General features: G+C 44.9%; 1 protein-coding gene across 1 annotated transcript in view; it reads left to right on the plus strand.

The window, feature by feature from the left end:
* The window catches only part of STXBP5 (syntaxin binding protein 5), a 789,999-nt gene that overhangs the window by 689,394 nt on the left and 82,245 nt on the right, over window positions 1-18,360 (plus strand). The gene's annotated exons all lie outside the window — the stretch shown is intronic.

The following is an 18,360-nucleotide window of genomic DNA, read 5'->3' on the forward strand; positions in this document are numbered from 1 at the left end:
ACTAGGTCAGTATTAGTAAAGGAATAAATGGTATGTTTGATTTTTTTCCCCTAAAGAAAGGTATTTAGTGAACGGGAGCCACTAGCGCGGCTTAGTAAACAGGGGGGTAAGTTTTATATAATTTATAGAGCAGTAACTTTTATGTTGATAGCTTTTGGGCTTTTAGGTGGTATATGAGAAATTAAGGACCCTGTTTACTAAACCACGTTATAGGCGCATTAGCGTCTTTAAGGAACGTTAACCATTTAAGTGCCTACAATATCCCTATAGGTGCCTACACGGTAAGTGCACGTGCTAATTGTAGGCACATTACAAATGCTAATGCACCTTAGTAAACAGGGCCCTAAATTAAATAAATTGCCACATTTTGATGTAGTGTGAAACCTCAAACTCACTCTGTTTTGTTGTATGTGGATTTTTAGTAGCTCTTGCCATTTACATAGAGTTAGAATGCTGTCCTTATACTGTATCTATGCTTTTAAGAATGTATAACCTTAATAGTTTGAGAGCACTTGTAACTTTTTCAAAGATTTGGTGACAACTTCTGAGAAATTATTAACACATTCATACGTACATTCTATATAGGATCCATATATAATCAATAATGGTTTGCTCATTTCCTTTTTTTTTTTTTAACCTTTTTAAAGGGTGGAGGAGTTCTGATTATTCTGTTGATTTCCTATAAATAATCAGAATCTGTCAAACAAAATAACCAAATAATGTAAACTATTGCCGTTGCCACGGGTTAATGGGCCAATTTATAGCCCCTTTTACCAAACGGCTAATTTAGTCTCCCTTTTACTGCCGCCAGTAAATGGTGCTCTTTTTGTTTAAGGGAGAAAATGGCTGTGCGGTTAGTAAAACGCTTCCCACACGACCATTTCTTGGGGGAGCCCTTACTGCCTCCTATTTAGGAGGCAGTAGGGGCTCTGATGGGAGCCCGGTGCTATAAAATTTAAAAAATATTTTCTAGCGCTGGAATTGGCGTACGACAGGAGTCATCTTAATGTGCCATAACTGTTTGGTGTATTTCCAGCATTTTGCCATTCAGTTAATGCATGATAAAGAACTTTTCTCTCCATTAATTGAATGGCAGATAGCATGGTGCAGTTTGCTATACCCTGTGAGCTGGTAATGGCTCCTCATTATCTGCTACCATTACAATAAACATGCAGTAACTACCTCTGTATTAACTGTAAAGCGTATTCCCCACTCAATTCACGCTCTCTTCCATCTTAGGTGGTTAATATGGAAATTAATGCACATGCTAACCTAAAGCACAGTGTTAACTGTTACACAGGCCTGTGCTGTTAGCACACAGTTATTTCCATAAGCCGCTAACAAGAGTTTAGTGAATGAAGACCAAAATGGCAGCTGTGTACTGAATTCATTTAATAAACGCCTATCCCTAACTTAGCTACAAACAGGAGCAAAAGATGTGCCCAGATTTTATTTGAAAAATTATTGTTCAAATACTAAGAAAACACAAACCCTTGGCCTGACCCCATAAAGCTGTTTTTGTTTGTTTTGTTTTATCTGAAAAATGCTGAGGGTCTGATCCTTACTCTTTCGAGGGTTGCATCTATAGAGTTTACTATTTTATTATTTTTATTAATCAGAAGCAGAACAGGCCACACAGGACATTTTGTCCTACTGAGAAGCAAGTAGCAGTCATAACAGCCAACCGGAAACAGCAAACCTTGACGATGTCCCGCTTGTTTTCCTTCTTGGCACTTTTTGGCCTCCGGGCTGCAGATGCCGCTCTTTCCTCCCTTCTGTAGGCAACATCTAGGGCTCCCAGAAGAGTGAGAGGGTAGGGGCGTTACAGGGAAGCTCCCCTCCTCTTCCAGGCATTTTCTGCCAAAAGCTTCAGTGGAGGAGTAGAACACTCCAGTGGCCACTGGCCTGCTCCCATACTTGGATGCACTCCCAAGTTCCACTCATATCTTTCTGACAATTGCTGGATGGTATTCCTATTGTTGTCCTTTGTGAGAGTAAGGAGGATCTATGGAGATGACATTGCAAGAGTTATCATTTGGTTATAACGGAAAAATCAGCTTTTTATATTAGAGGTGTTTTATCTGGAGAGTTGGAGCTAGAAGAGCAGGAACTAGGAAGTATAAAAGCTAGGGGTACAGCCAGGTTAAGGGGGCCCAGAAGGAAGCAGCAGCACCCAGGATATATGCCTCCACCCTCTATGTGTAAAATTGCTGCTGCTACAGTCAGGTAGGCGAAGCCTCACTTGAAACCTTGCAGCTTTTGTATTGTGACATGAGTACTTGAGGAGCCAGGCCAGGGACAAGTAAAGCATGCTACTGTGCTAAGAGACAGGAAGGTACACAGTGGCCCTACAGGAGCAAGCCACACAAGGACTTGGTTACATTATGGACTATTTTTATGTTGTTTTTGTTTCTCCTACCTGTGAATGGAACAGGGCCCTGACCTACAGCTTTAATAAATGTTATTTTTCATTGTCTGCAACCACTGTGTGGTTCTGTCTTACTTGGGCTCTGGGCCCGCTCTCATTCACGTTACAATAAGGACAAACAAGGTTAGTAGTTTCATTTATTATGAAGCAGGACTAGACCTTATGGGGGAACCATTCACCTTAAAAATTGGTTTAAGACCAGGACTAATGCCTGGAGGCCGTAGGCAGTTATTCCACACATGCTGCCTTTTTCACTTGGTCAATAAATTAGACTATTCCAACGATGGTGTTCTGAACTAGCTTGTTTAAAGTTGTTTTCTTCTTAATAAATAACTGGGACAATAACAGTAGTAGAGGCAGTCACTTTGGAAAACAGTATTTACAGAGTTACTTTATCTCCCATGTATCCTTTTCTTCTATGTGACAATGTCCGCTCTTTGTCTCTACTAGCATATAGCATAAGCAAGTATCAAAGTGATAGTCACTTACAGTCTTTGTTGCTAGCTGTACTGAGAGTCTCAGGGATTCTGACACTCCAAAGCAGCACTTAGATAATGGGTGGTCTTAGTTGCTCTGCTGGAGGTACACAACTGAGCCAAACATCTCCTTTTCTCCTTAGTCTAATAGTGGGTGCAGCAGGGTCTCACTGTCCCAACAACAGCACACATCTCAGGCAGCTACTATCACTGTAAATGCTCCTAGATTTCTCTTTCTAGTCTGTCCTGACTAAGATAGTCAAGTGTCTCTGTCTCCTGTACTTGCTTAAGGTTAGATTGCGAGAGTGTTTGGGCTGGATGGGCCCTCCCCTGACAACAGGTAATTCAGGTGGGGAGGCAAGGAGCCAAAGACAGGGATTTGAATTGAACACAAGGTTTTATACCTTGGGGAAGTTCCCTCCAAAGCAAGTCTGTTCCTCGCATTACAGTACTGGATACTGTGGGAACTCCTTCTCTCGAGCAACAAGTGAAGTGATGTCATAGTTGGGTAAAAGTATATTCTCTGAGGACAAGCAGGCCATTGTATTCTCACAGCTGGGTGACGTCATCTGATGGAGCCCGGTGCGGATGCTGACTAACGGATTTACTTAGAACTTTCTCACACTGCCCGACTGCACTTGCACTGGTTCTTTCCTGCCAGATGCACGAGCGCAGGTCTCTCGTTCGTTTTTCCATGGAGCAGGGAGGACACGTCTTCTTGTTCTTGCTCACAAGTGCATACATATATTTCTTTCACAGTGCCTTCCCGTTTGGGTATTGTTTCTCCTCCTTTGAAGAATTTTTAAGTTTTCTTTGCTGTTTACTATTTCCCTTATTTTTAAAAAAAAATTATTTTTATTCAATTTCAAATTACATATCTCTAACATTCTGAGATAATCAAGAAATATAGAAAACATTACAAGTCAAAGATAAAGGAAATAATCTAACAATCTTATGTCCAAAAGAAACAGAAATCCAAGACATCAAAAATAAACATCTGAGGAGAAAAATTATTTTAAACAGTCGTATCCCTCGAATACTGTCCCAAGCCTACTAGCATACATTCAGGATTATGCTATAACAGTCAATTCTTCTTCAGCAGCAAGAAAATTGTCCGGCTGTTTTGGGTCAAAAAATTGAAATTGGTTTCCCTTATAAACTACAAGCACAAGCAAGGAATCTTAAGCACAAAATTGGCTCCCAAAGCGTGTACCCTAGGCCGAAAGCCCAAGAAAGCTTTGAGCCACATCTGTGTGTCTCTTGAAAGATCAGGAAATATACACACTTTCGATCCCTAAAACTGCGTTAGCTAAATGTCTGCCAACCTCTCCTGAACTTCTGGTCCCATGTCAGAGACATGCAGCCAAGAGAGTCTGCATATCCCCACACCCATGGCAGAGAGTCTGGATGCTATGTCAGAAGAATCATATGCATGCCTGCCCAGATACTTCCTACACTTCATCTACTTACTGGCCAACTGGCAAAGCTGTGCAGCCTGCTCCTGTAGGAGAAAATCAGCAAGACTGAATGTACTTACCGGTAGAAGGGAGGCTGGAGTTTTACCATCACAGGTGGCCCTTGTAACTTCTAACCAGTGGATTCTTCAAATAGTTCAACTCAGTTACGCTCTGCATTGGCGTCAAAGACCACCAAATTGCCCACCAAGTGCATCATTAATCAGCTCGCAGCACAAGCTGGTACTTGAAGAGGAAATCTCCTCTCTTCTACAGGCCAAAGCAGTCGAACCCGTACCACCAGGGCAAGAAATGAAGGGATTCTATTCCAGGTACTTCCTTGTACCCAAGAAGATGTGACCATTTCATCCCATCCTAGACCTAAGGACCCTGAACAAATTCCTGGTCAAAGAAAAGTTCAGGATGATTTCCCTGAGCACCCTTTTCCCCATAATTCAGGAAAATGATTGGCTGTGCTCTCTGGAGGTAAAGAATGCCTATACCCACGTTTTGATACGTCACCATCACAGGAAGTATCTCAGATTCCACACCAATGCCAGTACTGTGTTCTGCCATTTGACCTCGCGTCAGCTCACAGAATATTCACCAAGTGTCTAGTGATATTTGCGGTGTACTTATGCAGACTGGGAGTGTATGTATTTCCCTGTCTGGACGATTTGCTGATCAAGAGCACATCACAGGAAGGGGCATCAGAGTCCATACACATAATTATTCAGGTATTAGAGCTACTAGGGTTCATGATCAACTACCCCAAGTCCCTCTTTCTCCTGGTTTAGTGATTGGAGTACATAGGAGCCCTGCTAGATACATTGCAGGCTCTGGCTTTTCTTCCACAAGGGACCTTATCAACAGTCACCTTGCAAGTCCAAAGCAGCAAGCAGGTCACAGCTCGACAAACGTTAAAATTGGTTGGACTCAACAGTGCATGTAACTCCCAATGCACATCTCCACTTGAAATAGGCCCAGTAGTGGACCCTAGCTTACCAGTGGTCTCAGGCGGCTTGGAATCTAACGGATGTCATTCAGATTTCTCCAGAGTTGACACATGCACTTCTCTGGTGGACAATTTGGACAAATTTGACTGTGGGACTACCATTCCAAATTCCACCTCCTCAGAAGGTGCTAACAACAGATGCATGCTACCTAGGATAGGGAGATCATGTGGATGGGCGTCACACCCAGGGAACATGGCCTGATCAGGAAACAGATCTCCATGTCAACCTCCTCAAGCTAAGGGCCATTTGGAGATCAACTACAGAATCAAATAATTCAAACATACAACTAGGTTGCAATGTTTTATGTAGACAAACAGGGGATAAGGGATCTTACCCCTTGTGTCAGGAAGCAGTACTACTACTACTACTTATCATTTCTAGTAGGAATGTGGCAATAAGCCCTTCTTCACGGAATGGTCCTCTGAGCCACAGACTTACCAGGAAAGGATGACAGCCTGAGCAGGGTTTTGTAACTACATGAGTGGTCTCTCAACATGGGCATAACCCACAAGATCTTCCAAGAGTGGGGCACCCCCTCAGTGGATCTTTTGCCACTGAACAACAAAGTCCCCCAGTTCTGTTCCAGGCTCAGGTCACATGTCAGACTAGCATCAGATGCCTTTCTTCTACACTGGGGGGAGGGACTTCTATATGCGTATCCTCCAATACCTCTCATAAAGAAGACATTGCTGAAACTCAATGAAGGCCATGGAACTATGATCCTAATCATGCCTTACTGGCCAGGACAGATCTGGTTTCCTTCTGGTGTTGTCCTCCAAAGATCCATGGAGATTTCAACATTTTCCAACCCTCATCAGGCAGAACGAGGGATCTCGTCTTCATCCCAACCTCCATTCCCAGGCCCACACGGCTTGAATGTTGAGAGCATAGAATTTGAATCCTTAGATTTGCCAGAGGGCATCTCCCACATCTTGCTGGCTTCTAGGAAAGACTCCACTAAGAGATATTGCTCATTTATGTGGAGGAGGCTTGCTGTCTGGTGTGAAAGCAAGGCCTTATATCCCCTCACCTGTCCTACACAAAAAACTACTTGAATACCTCCTACACCTCTCTATCTAGTTTGAAAACCAACTCTGTAAGGATTCACCTAAGTGCAGTTAGTGTTTACCACCATAATTACATATAAGTACATAAGTAATGCCACACTGGGAAAAGACCAAGGGTCCATCGAGCCCAGCATCCTGTCCACGACAGCGGCCAATCCAGGCAAAGGGCACCTGGCGAGCTTCTCAAACGTACAGACATTCTATACATGTTATTCCTGGAATTGTGGATTTTTCCCAAGTCCATTTAGTAGTGGTTTATGGACTTGTCCTTTAGGAAACCGTCTAACCCCTTTTTAAACTCTGCTAAGCTAACTGCCTTCACTACGTTCTCCAGCAACGAATTCCAGAGTTTAATTACACGTTGGGTGAAGAAAAATTTTCTCCGATTTGTTTAAATTTACTACACTATAGTTTCATCGCATGCCTCCTAGTCCTAGTATTTTTGGAAAGCGTGAACAGACGCTTCACATCCACCTGTTCCACTCCATTCATTATTTTATATGGGCTTACCATGTAGGAGGTAAGCCCATATGTGTACAGCCTCTAGTTGTTCTCTTCATGCGAGGTTTGTTATTAACAAAATCTCCTGTCAAACCTCCAAGTGTTGTTAATGGGATCTCAACGTTGTCCTCACCCAGCTGATGAAAGCGCCTTTTGAGCCACTTGATTCCTGTCTTCTGAAGTATTTGACCTGGAAAGTAGTATTTTTGGTGGTGGTCACTTCAGCTCGCAAAGTCAATGAGCTTCAGGCCCTAGTAACTGATTCACCTTACACTAAATTTCACCACAATAGAGTAGTTCTTTGCACACACCCTAAGTTCCTTCCTAAGGTAATGTCGGAGTTTCATCTTAATCAGTCAGTTGTCCTTTCAACATTTTTCCCAAAGCCACATGCCCATCTTGGCAAGAGTGTGCTGCATACCTTAGACTGCAAGCAAGACTTAACCTTCTGTCTGGAGCGGACTGAGGCCCACAGTCCACCCAGCTTTTTGTTTCTTTTGGAGTGGAGGAGTAGCGTGATGGTTAGTGTAGCAGACTTTGATCCTGGCAACCTGGGTTCAATTCCCACTTTAGCTCCCTGTGACCTTGGGCAAATCACTTAACCCTCCATTTCCCCAGATACAAAAACTCAAATTGTGAGCCCCCTAGGGACAGAGAAAGTACCTGTATATTATGTGTACAGTGTTGCATACATCTAGTAATGCTATAGAAATGATTAGTAGTAGTAAACTGGATGGTGGTAGATTGCATCTCTTTTACTTATGCCCAATTGAGGCTGATTCTGTAATATCAGAGCCATGGCTACTTTAGTAGCCCACTTGAGGTCAGCCTCCATAAAGGAAATTTGCATAGACTCAATTTGGTCATCTGTCCACACATTCACATCTCATTACTGCCTTGAGCAGGATACCAGACATGACAGCCGGTTTTCGCAGGCAGTCCTGAAGAATTTGTTCAGTATATAGAATCCAACTTTACCCCTAGACCCAGTTTTCTTTCATTCCAGGTTGCTCCTTCACAACTAGTGTGTAAATAGTTTCAGGTTATTGACTTTAAGGCCTCGACTTTTTGCATCCCTATTGTTCTAGCATTAATGTTTTCAGTGAGTCTGGTAGCTAGGGATTCCCAGCTGTGAGAATACAACAGCCTGATTGTCCTCAGAGAAAGCAAAGTTACTCACTGATAGCAGGTGTTCTCCAAGGACAGCAGACCAGGTATTCTCACATACCCTCCCACCTCCCCTTGAAGTTGTATTCTTTACCTTTATAAAGTGACTGAGGGACCTTTGCTAACACGTCAGGCAGGAAGAAACCAGCGCATTCATAGTGGGATGCTGCTAGAAAGTTCTAAGTAAAATCACAACTCAGCATCCTCACTGGGCTCCATCAGATGATGTCACTTAGCTATGAGAATACTTTGCCTGCTGTCCTCGGAGAACACCTGCTACAGGTGAGAAACTTTGCTTTATTTCTCAAAAACCCTTCACTTGACCCTACCTGTCCCTCCAACTACCGCCCCATCTCCCTCCTACCCTTCCTCTCCAAAATACTTGAACGCGCCGTTCACAGCCGTTGCATTGATTTTCTTGCCTCTCTTACCATCCTCGATCCGCTTCAATCTGGCTTTCGCCAACTTCACTCGACAGAAACGGCATTATCCAAAGTCTGTAATGACCTGATCCTCGCCAAATCCAAAGGTCATTACTCCATCCTCATTCTCCTCGACCTATCCGCTGCTTTTGACACTGTCAATCACAACTTACTTCTTGACACACTCTTTTGGGTTCCAGGGCTCTGTCCTCTCCTGGTTCTCCTCTTATCTCTCCCATCGTACCTTCAGAGTACACTCTCATGGCTCTTCCTCCACCCCTATCCCGCTCTCTGTTGGAGTCCCTCAGGGTTCGGTCCTTGGACACCTTCTTTTCTCTATCTACACCTCTTCCCTGGGCTCCCTGATCTTGTCTCATGGCTTCCAGTATCATCTTTATGCTGATGACACCCAGCTTTATCTCTCCACACCTGACATCACTGCGGAAACCCAGGCCAAAGTATCGGCCTGCTTATCCGACATTGCTGCCTGGATGTCCAACCGCCACCTGAAAATGAACATGGCCAAGACCGAACTTCTTGTCTTCCCACCCAAACCCACTTCTCCTCTACCTCCACTCTCTATCTCAGTTGATAAAACCCTCATCGTCCCCGTCTCATCTGCCCGCAACCTCGGTGTCATCTTCGACTCCTCCCTCTCCTTCTCTGCGCACATCCAGCAGATAGCCAAGACCTGTCGCTTCTTCCTCTATAACATTAGCAAAATCCGCCCTTTCCTCTCTGAGCACACCACCCGAACTCTCATCCACTCTCTCGTTACCTCTCGCCTTGACTACTGCAACCTACTCCTCACTGGTCTCCCACTTAGCCACCTATCCCCCCTTCAGTCCGTTCAGAACTCTGCTGCACGTCTTATCTTCCGCCTGAACCGATACACTCACATCACCCCTCTCCTCAAGTCACTTCATTGGCTTCCGATCAGGTACCGCATTCAATTCAAGCTTCTGCTACTAACCTACAAATGTACTTGATCTGCAGCCCCTCCTTACCTTTCAACCCTCATCTCCCCTTACGTCCCTACCCGTAACCTCTGCTCTCAAGACAAATCCCTCCTTTCAGTACCCTTCTCCACCACCGCCAACTCCAGGCTCCGCCCTTTCTGCCTCGCCTCACCTCACGCGTGGAACAAACTCCCCGAGCCCATACGTCAGGCCCCCTCCCTCCCCATCTTCAAATCTCTGCTTAAAGCCCACCTCTTCAATGTCGCCTTCGGCACCTAACCTCTACATCTCTACCCAGGAAATCTAGACTGCCCAACTTGACATTTCATTCTTTAGATGTAAGCTCATTTGAGCAGGGACCGTCCTTCTTTGTTTATTTTGTACAGCGCTGCGTAACCCTAGTAGCGCTCTAGAAATGTTAAGTAGTAGTAGTAGTAGTAGAGTCTCTCAGTGTCACTGCTTGTACTCCATAGCAGGACCCTAGGCTCTCTACAATGGGAATGAGCAAAAGAACGGGTATTAAAGAGGTGAATAAGGGATTAAAGAGTAACTGGTAAGACTTAAGGCTTTACTAGTGGTGTGCCCGCATCATGGGTCCCTTATATGCAAACAGAAGGAGGCTTAGACTTAAATGTTTTGTAGTCTAATCATATAATAGAAGAAGCTTTCTACAAATATCTAACTGGAAGAGCAATTGGATGATTCTGAGAGAAGCGTCTCTTGGTTGAGTGATATTCAGTTACAGCTGACGTATATGATCTGTGCTGGCAGTGGAAAGCTTCTTCTGCTATATGATTTTACACTACACAGCATTTAGGTCTAAGCCACCTTCTGCTTGCATATAATGACCTCTGATATAGGCATGTTCCAGAACACAGGCATGTAAAATTTGCAGCTACTGAGCAGTAAAATCCCATGTTAAGCTTCAATAACTGCAAATTTCTGTGCATTTTAGTAAAAGGGCCCCACTGCTGATTTCTGTTCTTTTCCAAATAAGCTCCAATATTGTTAGCTTTAAAAAAAAAAACTACTTACTGTACACTGGGCTGAGGATTTCAATCTGTCGTCCACAATGACTCCATGGTCCCTTTCCTAGCCAGTAACTGCTAAAGTAGATCCCAGGCTTGAATACATATAATTAGAATTACAAATTACTTTATAACTTATCCACATTAAATTTCATCTTATATTTAGATCACCAGTTCCCCAACCTTGCTTATGTTTCTTTATGTTTATTTTAAAAAATTGATACACCCAGTGGTGTGCTGGTAAATTTTTAACAACAGGCTCTCTCCCCAGTCCACCTCGGCGCCCCCCCCCCGTCCACCTCGGCGCCCCCCCCCCCATCCACCTCTGCGCCCCCCCCCAAATTGCAGAGCTGGCTATAGCCGGGGGGGGGGGGGGCAATGCATTACTCTCTCCAGGAAAAAACTATTAAATGATCCCAGGTTCCAATCTAATTCATGTTTAATGTGGGATAAAATGTCATAAATAAGTAAATAAATATAAACTTTTAATGTTGAGCACCTGATTCTCAAGGTAAACATATTCCAAACACTATAATGAAAATAAAATGAGTTTTTTTCTACCTTTGTTGTCTGGTGACTGTTTTTCTGCTCATGCTGGCCCAGTATCCGATTCTGCTGCTATCTGTCCTCTTAACTCCGTTTCCAGGGCTTCCTTTCCATTTATTTCTTTCCTCCTTTCTTCTTCATTTCTGGTCCTCAGCTTCTGCCTATTTTCTCCATCCATTTGCAGTTATTCTCCTCTCTTCCTTTTCCCTCTTCTCATCTCATTCCTCACTCTTCCCTCCCCTCCACCCATATCCAGCATTTCTTCTCTCTCCCTTCCCTCTCCTCCACCCATGTCCAGCAACCCTCCTCTCCCTTGCCCTCCATGCACCCATGTCCAGCAACCCTCCTCTCCTCTCCATGCACCCATGTCCAGCAACCCTCCTCTCCCCCCTGCCCTCCATGCACCCATGTCCAGCAACCCTCCTCTCCCCTCCATCCACCAATGTCCAGCGACCCTCCTCTCCCCCCTGCCCTCCATCAATCCATGCCCAGCAACCCTCCTCTCCCCTGCCCTCCATCCACCCATGTCCAGCATTTCTTCTCTCTCCTCCACCCATGTCCAGCAACCCTCCTCTCCCCTGCCCTCCATTCACCCACCCATGTCCATCAACCCTCCTCTCCCCTGCCCTCCATGCAACCATGTCCAGCAACCCTCCTCTCCCCTCCATCCACCAATTTCCAGCAACCCTCCTCTTCCCTGCCCTCCATCCACCCACCCATGTCCAGCAACCCTCCTCTCCCCTCCATCCACCAATGTCCAGCAACCCTCCTCTCCCCCCTGCCCTCCTCTCCATCCACGCACCCACCTATGTCCAGCAACCCTCCTCTCCCCTGCCCTCCATCCACCCACCTATGTCCAGCAATCCTCATCTCCCCCCTGCCCTCCTCTCCGCCATCTTCCAGCCCTCTCCGCTCCCCTGGTCGTCCATCTTCCGTCTGCCCTCTGCTCCCCGATAGTTGCCCTGCTGGTTTCCTTTCTGCGCTCCCGCCGCCGTCCTGCCTTTAAAAAATTAATTTTCCCAAGAGGCGCGCCAGCGTTGAAGCAAAGGCAGCAGGCTCAGCTCGGTTCCTACCTTCGTTCCGTTTCTTCGCATCATGGCTCCGCCCTTGCCTGACGTATTTCCTGTTTGCGCAAGGGCGGAGCCATGATGCGAAGGAATGGAACGAAGGCAGGAACTGAGCTGAGCCTGCTGCCTTCGCTTCAACGCTGGCGCGCCTCGAGGGAAAATAAATTTTTTAAAGGCAGGACGGCGGCGGCAGCGCAGAAAGGAAACCAGCAGGGCTACTATGGGGAGCAGAGGGCAGACGGAAGATGGATTTGCGGAACGGGGGAGCGGAGGCGAGCCGGCTCGCATGGGCCAACAACCGGCTCGCAAGATGCCAGAAAATTTAACAAACGGCTCTTGCGAGCCGGTGCGAGCCGGCTCCAGCACACCACTGGATACACCACAATTTCTTGTTAAAAGTCACAGCAGTGTACAAATAGAAAATACATGCATAAAGTCAGAAAAGGAGTTCCATTAAAACTGGATGTCGGGATTACATACTGAAAAGGCTTCAGACAGTCCAAAACACAGCTGCTCGGCTCATTCTGGGGAAGTCGCGCTTTGAACCTGCTCAACCTGTACGGTTTCAGCTACACTGGCTCCCCGTAGCTGACCGCATCGCATTCAAAATCTGCTCACTTACTCATAAGATTGTGTATGGCGAGGCACCAGAATACATGCTCGATATTGATCTACCAGCTAGAAATGCTATACTATCTGCGACATCCTACCTCGTCCTCCATTTTCCAACTTGCAGGAATGTTAAATATAAGACTCTTCTTGCATCATTCTTCCCTTACGTCAGTCCGAAATATTGGAATGTCCTGCCAAAACAGCTTAAGGAGCTTCCCGACCACCAACTGTTCAAGAAGTCCTTAAAGACGTTCTTATTCAGCAAGGCTTATTCCACAGGCAGCTCCACTATTTTTAGCATATCCCACTTGCCGTCGCCTCGCCCCTGTCATTTCCGCTGTGTTTTCCCCTGTCCCTACCCCCTGTCACTTTCTGTTACAATGAGGCATATTTTCAAAGCACTTAGCCTTCCAAAGTTCCATAGGTTTCTATGGAACTTTGGAAGGCTAAGTGCTTTGAAAATATGCCTCTATGCCATCTTTTGTCATGTATTGTAACCACCTGATTTATTGTAAGCCACATTGCGCCTGCTCATGTGGGTAAATGTGGGGAACATAAATAAATAAATAAATAAATAGGAAAGGATATGAATCATCCACACACCTAAAAAGAGAAGGGAAAAAAAAGAAAAGTTTGCTTATGTTTTAAATATTTTATATAATCTATATATATAAAAGGCAACCCCAACGTTCTGAAGCCTCCATGGAAGCTGAGGCGCCCGAGATATCCGGTGTGCCCTGGAGTGTCTGCACCGCCCTCGCGTCAAAACGTCATGACGCGTCAAAACGTCATGACGTCCAGGGCGGAGCTATTGACACTCGAGGGCCGAAACGGCCCACAGTGAACAAGGCAGCAAGTAGCTTCGAGGGACGAAGGGAGGGCGAACAAGGCAAGTAGTTTCGAGGGACGGAGGGAGGGGGCCCCTTGCTAGCGCCCGTTTCATTCTGCTCAGAAACGGGCATTTTTTCCTAGCATAGGAATAATAGATGATAGCAGAAAAAAGTCACACACACATATATATGTATATATATATAGAGAGAGAGGGATGATAGCTGCTGAAATTATTTACAGAAACAGAGAGTTAACAAGTATTTTTGCTTCAAGTTACAAAAGGCTGTAATGAGTCATGATAGCGGCATCCTTGTTTACCTACATTCATAATGGTATGAATGGGTAAGTAAGAGAAGCTTTTAAAATCTTTAATCGCTCTTCAGAATGAAATAAGTCCAAATAATAACAGACACCAGGCTTTATGATTTAATTCTAGTTGTTCTGCTGGTTTAAGCTTGATTTAGATCAAAACAGAGCAGCACAGCACATTTTGTGAAAATCCATGAAGAAAATATCAGTATCAGAAACTGCCTGTGGTTTATAAAGTACAGTGCTCATAATAATTTTTTTTTAACTTTGTGTGCCCCTAGGATGGGCTATATTTTAGCAAGTTTATGCTCAGAACATTAGTTACTAATCTATAACTCAGGGGTCCTTTTACAAAGGTGCACTGAAAAATGGCCTGTGCTGTTGTAGACATGTATTGGACGTGCACAGGTCCATTTTTCAGCGTGCCTGCAAAAAAGGCCTTTTTTTGGCCAAAAATGGATGTGCAGCAAAATTAAAATTGGCGCACGTCCATTTTGGGCCTGAGACCTTACCGCCACCCATTGACTTAGCGGTAAGGTCTCATGCGTTAACCGGGCGGTAATCGCCCAGTTAGCACCACGCGGTAGAAAATAAAAAATATCAATTCGTGCACTTGGCACATGCTCAGCCATAGTCCTTTGCATCACACATTAAAACACTGGAGCCCGCTTTCCGAGAGAAATTGGAATTTATTTAGGCCGCAGCCAGGAACATCTAACATTGTATTTCTAAAATTAATACATAACATAACATATTCCAGTACTTGTCATCATCATCTTAACATTTCTCTTGCCTGGGTACACAGCTTCTCTCAACTATTGCCTTTATTGTTTCACAGGTTGTGCCTTCCAAGCACCCTGTTTCCTCTCTGTACTGTCTCTCATAGCACCCGTTGTCTTTCCGGTGCATCCCGTTGAAGGATGCACCTACCATCTTTTCAAATCTGCTGATCTAGGCCTCCTGGCCGTCGAAGCCAGGAGACAAGCTGCGAATCAGCTACCATACAGGCATATATTTCTTTGTTTACTTTTTAACTTTTTCAACCAACTCTTTTCCAATAACAATTTACCACATAACTTATAACTTTTAGCTATTAAGCTGCTGTGTACCCGTCGCTGTCACTATATAAGCATTTTAGCCTGACGGCACTGCTCACAGTAGCGACCCCTCGCTTGCCGTGGGCTCCCCCTAATCCTGACTGCAGCCATTACTTAAAGTTATTGCCTCGATGTAGTCCTGAAAGTCTGAATTGAAAATGTCCAGCCCTATATCTGATAAATGCACCCCGTCTGCTCTATACATGCCATCACAAGATTCTGTAATTAACTCATGCTTAATAACATGCCCTTTAATCGTTTGCATGAATTTCTTCATCTATCTATTAATCTTTTTTCTGGTCTTATCCACCGACCGTGAGATCTTTCACCCCTCCAAACCCGCCGTGGGATAATATGGGACCACGCTACATGCAACCATGGCACCAGGCATGCCAACTTTAGAAGATCGTTCTGTATGTTTTTTAATAGAAACACGCTGTTGACCTTAGCTAAATCATTGCCCCCTAAGTGTACCATTATCGCCCAGGCCATACATATTCCGCGAATTAGAAAAGAAAGACGGAAGTCCAAAAGACACCCGGCCTGGTTGAAAAGTGAGGTGAAGGAAGCTATTAGGGCTAAAAGAAACGCCTTCAGAAAATGGAAGAAGGAACCGTTTGAAAATAACAAGAAACAGCATAAGGAGTGTCAAAGCAAATGCAAGGCGCAGATTAAGAAGGCCAAGAGGGAGTATGAAAAAAAGATAGCATTAGAGGCAAAAAAACATAGTAAAAATTTTTGTCGGTATATTAAAAGCAGGAAGCCGGCAAAAGAATCGGTTGGGCCGCTGGATGACCGAGGGGTAAAAGGGGCGATCAAGGAAAACAAAGACGTAGCGGAGAGACTGAATGAATTCATTGCTTCGGTCTTCACCGAGGAAGATTTGGGTGGGATACCGGTGTCGGAAATGGTATTTCAAGCGGACGAGTCGGAGAAACTTACTGACTTCACGGTAAACCTGGAGGACGTAATGGGGCAGTTCGGCAAACTGAAGAGTAGCAAGTCTCCTGGACCGGATGGTATTCATCCTAGAGTACTGATAGAACTGAAAAACGAGCTTGCGGAGCTACTGCTAGTGATATGCAACTTATCCTTAAAATCGAGCGTGGTACCGGAAGATTGGAAGGTGGCCAATGTAACGCCCATTTTTAAAAAAGGCTCCAGGGGAGATCCGGGGAAAATGGTAGAGGCTATTATTAAAAACAAAATTACAGAGCACATCCGAGGACATGGATTACTGAGACCAAGTCAGCATGGCTTTTGTGTGGGGAAATCTTGCCTGACCAATTTACTTCAATTCTTTGAAGGAGTGAACAAACATGTGGACAAAGGGGAGTCGGTTGATATTGTGTATCTGGATTTTCAAAAGGCGTTTGACAAGGTACCTCATGAAAGGCTACAGAGGAAATTGGAGGGTCATGGGATAGGAGGAAATGTCCTATTGTGGATTAAAAACTGGTTGAAGGATAGGAAACAGAGAGTGGGGTTAAATGGGCAGTATTCACAATGGAGAAGGGTAGTTAGTGGGGTTCCTCAGGGGTCCGTGCTAGGACCGCTGCTTTTTAATATATTTATAAATGATTTAGAGATGGGAGTAACTAGCGAGGTAATTAAATTTGCTGATGACACAAAGTTATTCAAAGTCGTTAAATCACGACAGGATTGTGAAAAATTACAAGAGGACCTTACGAGACTGGGAGACTGGGCGGCTAAATGGCAGATGATGTTTAATGTGAGCAAGTGCAAGGTGATGCATGTGGGGAAAAAGAACCCGAATTATAGCTACGTCATGCAAGGTTCCACGTTAGGAGTTACGGACCAAGAAAGGGATCTGGGTGTCGTCGTCGATAACACACTGAAACCTTCTGCTCAGTGTGCTGCTGCGGCTAAGAAAGCAAATAGAATGTTGGGTATTATTAGGAAAGGTATGGAAAACAGGTGTGAGGATGTTATAATGCCGTTGTATCGCTGCATGGTGCGACCGCACCTTGAGTATTGTGTTCAATTCTGGTCGCCGCATCTCAAGAAAGATATAGTAGAATTGGAAAAGGTGCAGCGAAGGGCGACTAAAATGATAGCGGGGATGGGACGACTTCCCTATGAAGAAAGACTAAGGAGGCTAGGGCTATACAGCTTGGAGAAGAGACGGCTGAGGGGAGACATGATAGAGGTATATAAAATAATGAGTGGAGTGGAACAGGTGGATGTGAAGCGTCTGTTCACGCTTTCCAAAAATACTAGGACTAGGGGGCATGCGATGAAACTACAGTGTAGTAAATTTAAAACAAATCGGAGAAAATTTGTCTTCACCCAACGTGTAATTAAACTCTGGAATTAGTTGCCGGAGAAAGTGGTGAAGGCGGTTAGCTTAGCAGAGTTTAAAAAGGGGTTGGACGGATTCCTAAAGGACAAGTCCATAAACCGCTACTAAATGGACTTGGAAAAATCCAAAATTCCAGGAATAACATGTATAGAATGTTTGTACGTTTGGGAAGCTTGCCAGGTGCCCTTGGCCTGGATTGGCCGCTGTCTTGGACAGGATGCTGGGCTCAATGGACCCTTGGTCTTTTCCCAGTATGGCATTACTTATGTACTTAATCCATGTGCTGCCGCTGAAGTAGCTGCACCAATTCTGAAGGAGCGCGTGCTTTAACTACGGGGCTGCATGCCTGCACGCTGTACACAATGGTGCAGCACTCTAGAAAATTGAAATTGGGTTAAAGGGGTATTGTTGGTATGAATCAGCAACCAACCGGGCGCGTGTGGCCAATCCTTCAAATAGACTTTGAGGTTAAGGAGCAGAGGGGTGGCCTAGTGGTTAGAGTGGTGGACTTTGGTCCTAGGGAACTGAGGAACTGAGTTCAATTCCCACTTCAGGCACAGGCAGCTCCTTGTGACTCTGGGCAAGTCACTTAACCCTCCATTGCCCCATGTAAGCCGCATTGAGCCTGCCATGAGTGGGAAAGCGCGGGGTACAAATGTAACAAACAAAAAAAAATTATGTACGGGGCATGTCGGGTCTCCCACATTGTGGTTTAGCATGATGTGGGTACCCTTGGCTAACTGATCTGTTTTGGATGTTTGAATGACTAAATCTATGTATGTCCTCTTTATGGTCACATCTCGAAGTAGCAGGCCCATGTTTAGGCATGCTAACTTAGATTTTGCTACGAATTCGCTAATTCGTAAGGCGCCATGGAAAGCTAAGGAGAAAGCACATTTGAATAGGTGGGTCTCGTGATCACTAGCACATATGTTACTGAGTGTACAAAACAGGTGGGTCAGCTCCTGATGAGTAATGGGTTGTCTGTTATCTGCCTGTGTCACTGTCGCCCTGTTCCATCCCTTCATCATTCTAGTAATCGTAAACTTCATAGTCG

The sequence above is a fragment of the Microcaecilia unicolor genome, chromosome 3, assembly GCF_901765095.1.
Source record: "Microcaecilia unicolor chromosome 3, aMicUni1.1, whole genome shotgun sequence".
Taxonomy (NCBI): domain Eukaryota; kingdom Metazoa; phylum Chordata; class Amphibia; order Gymnophiona; family Siphonopidae; genus Microcaecilia; species Microcaecilia unicolor.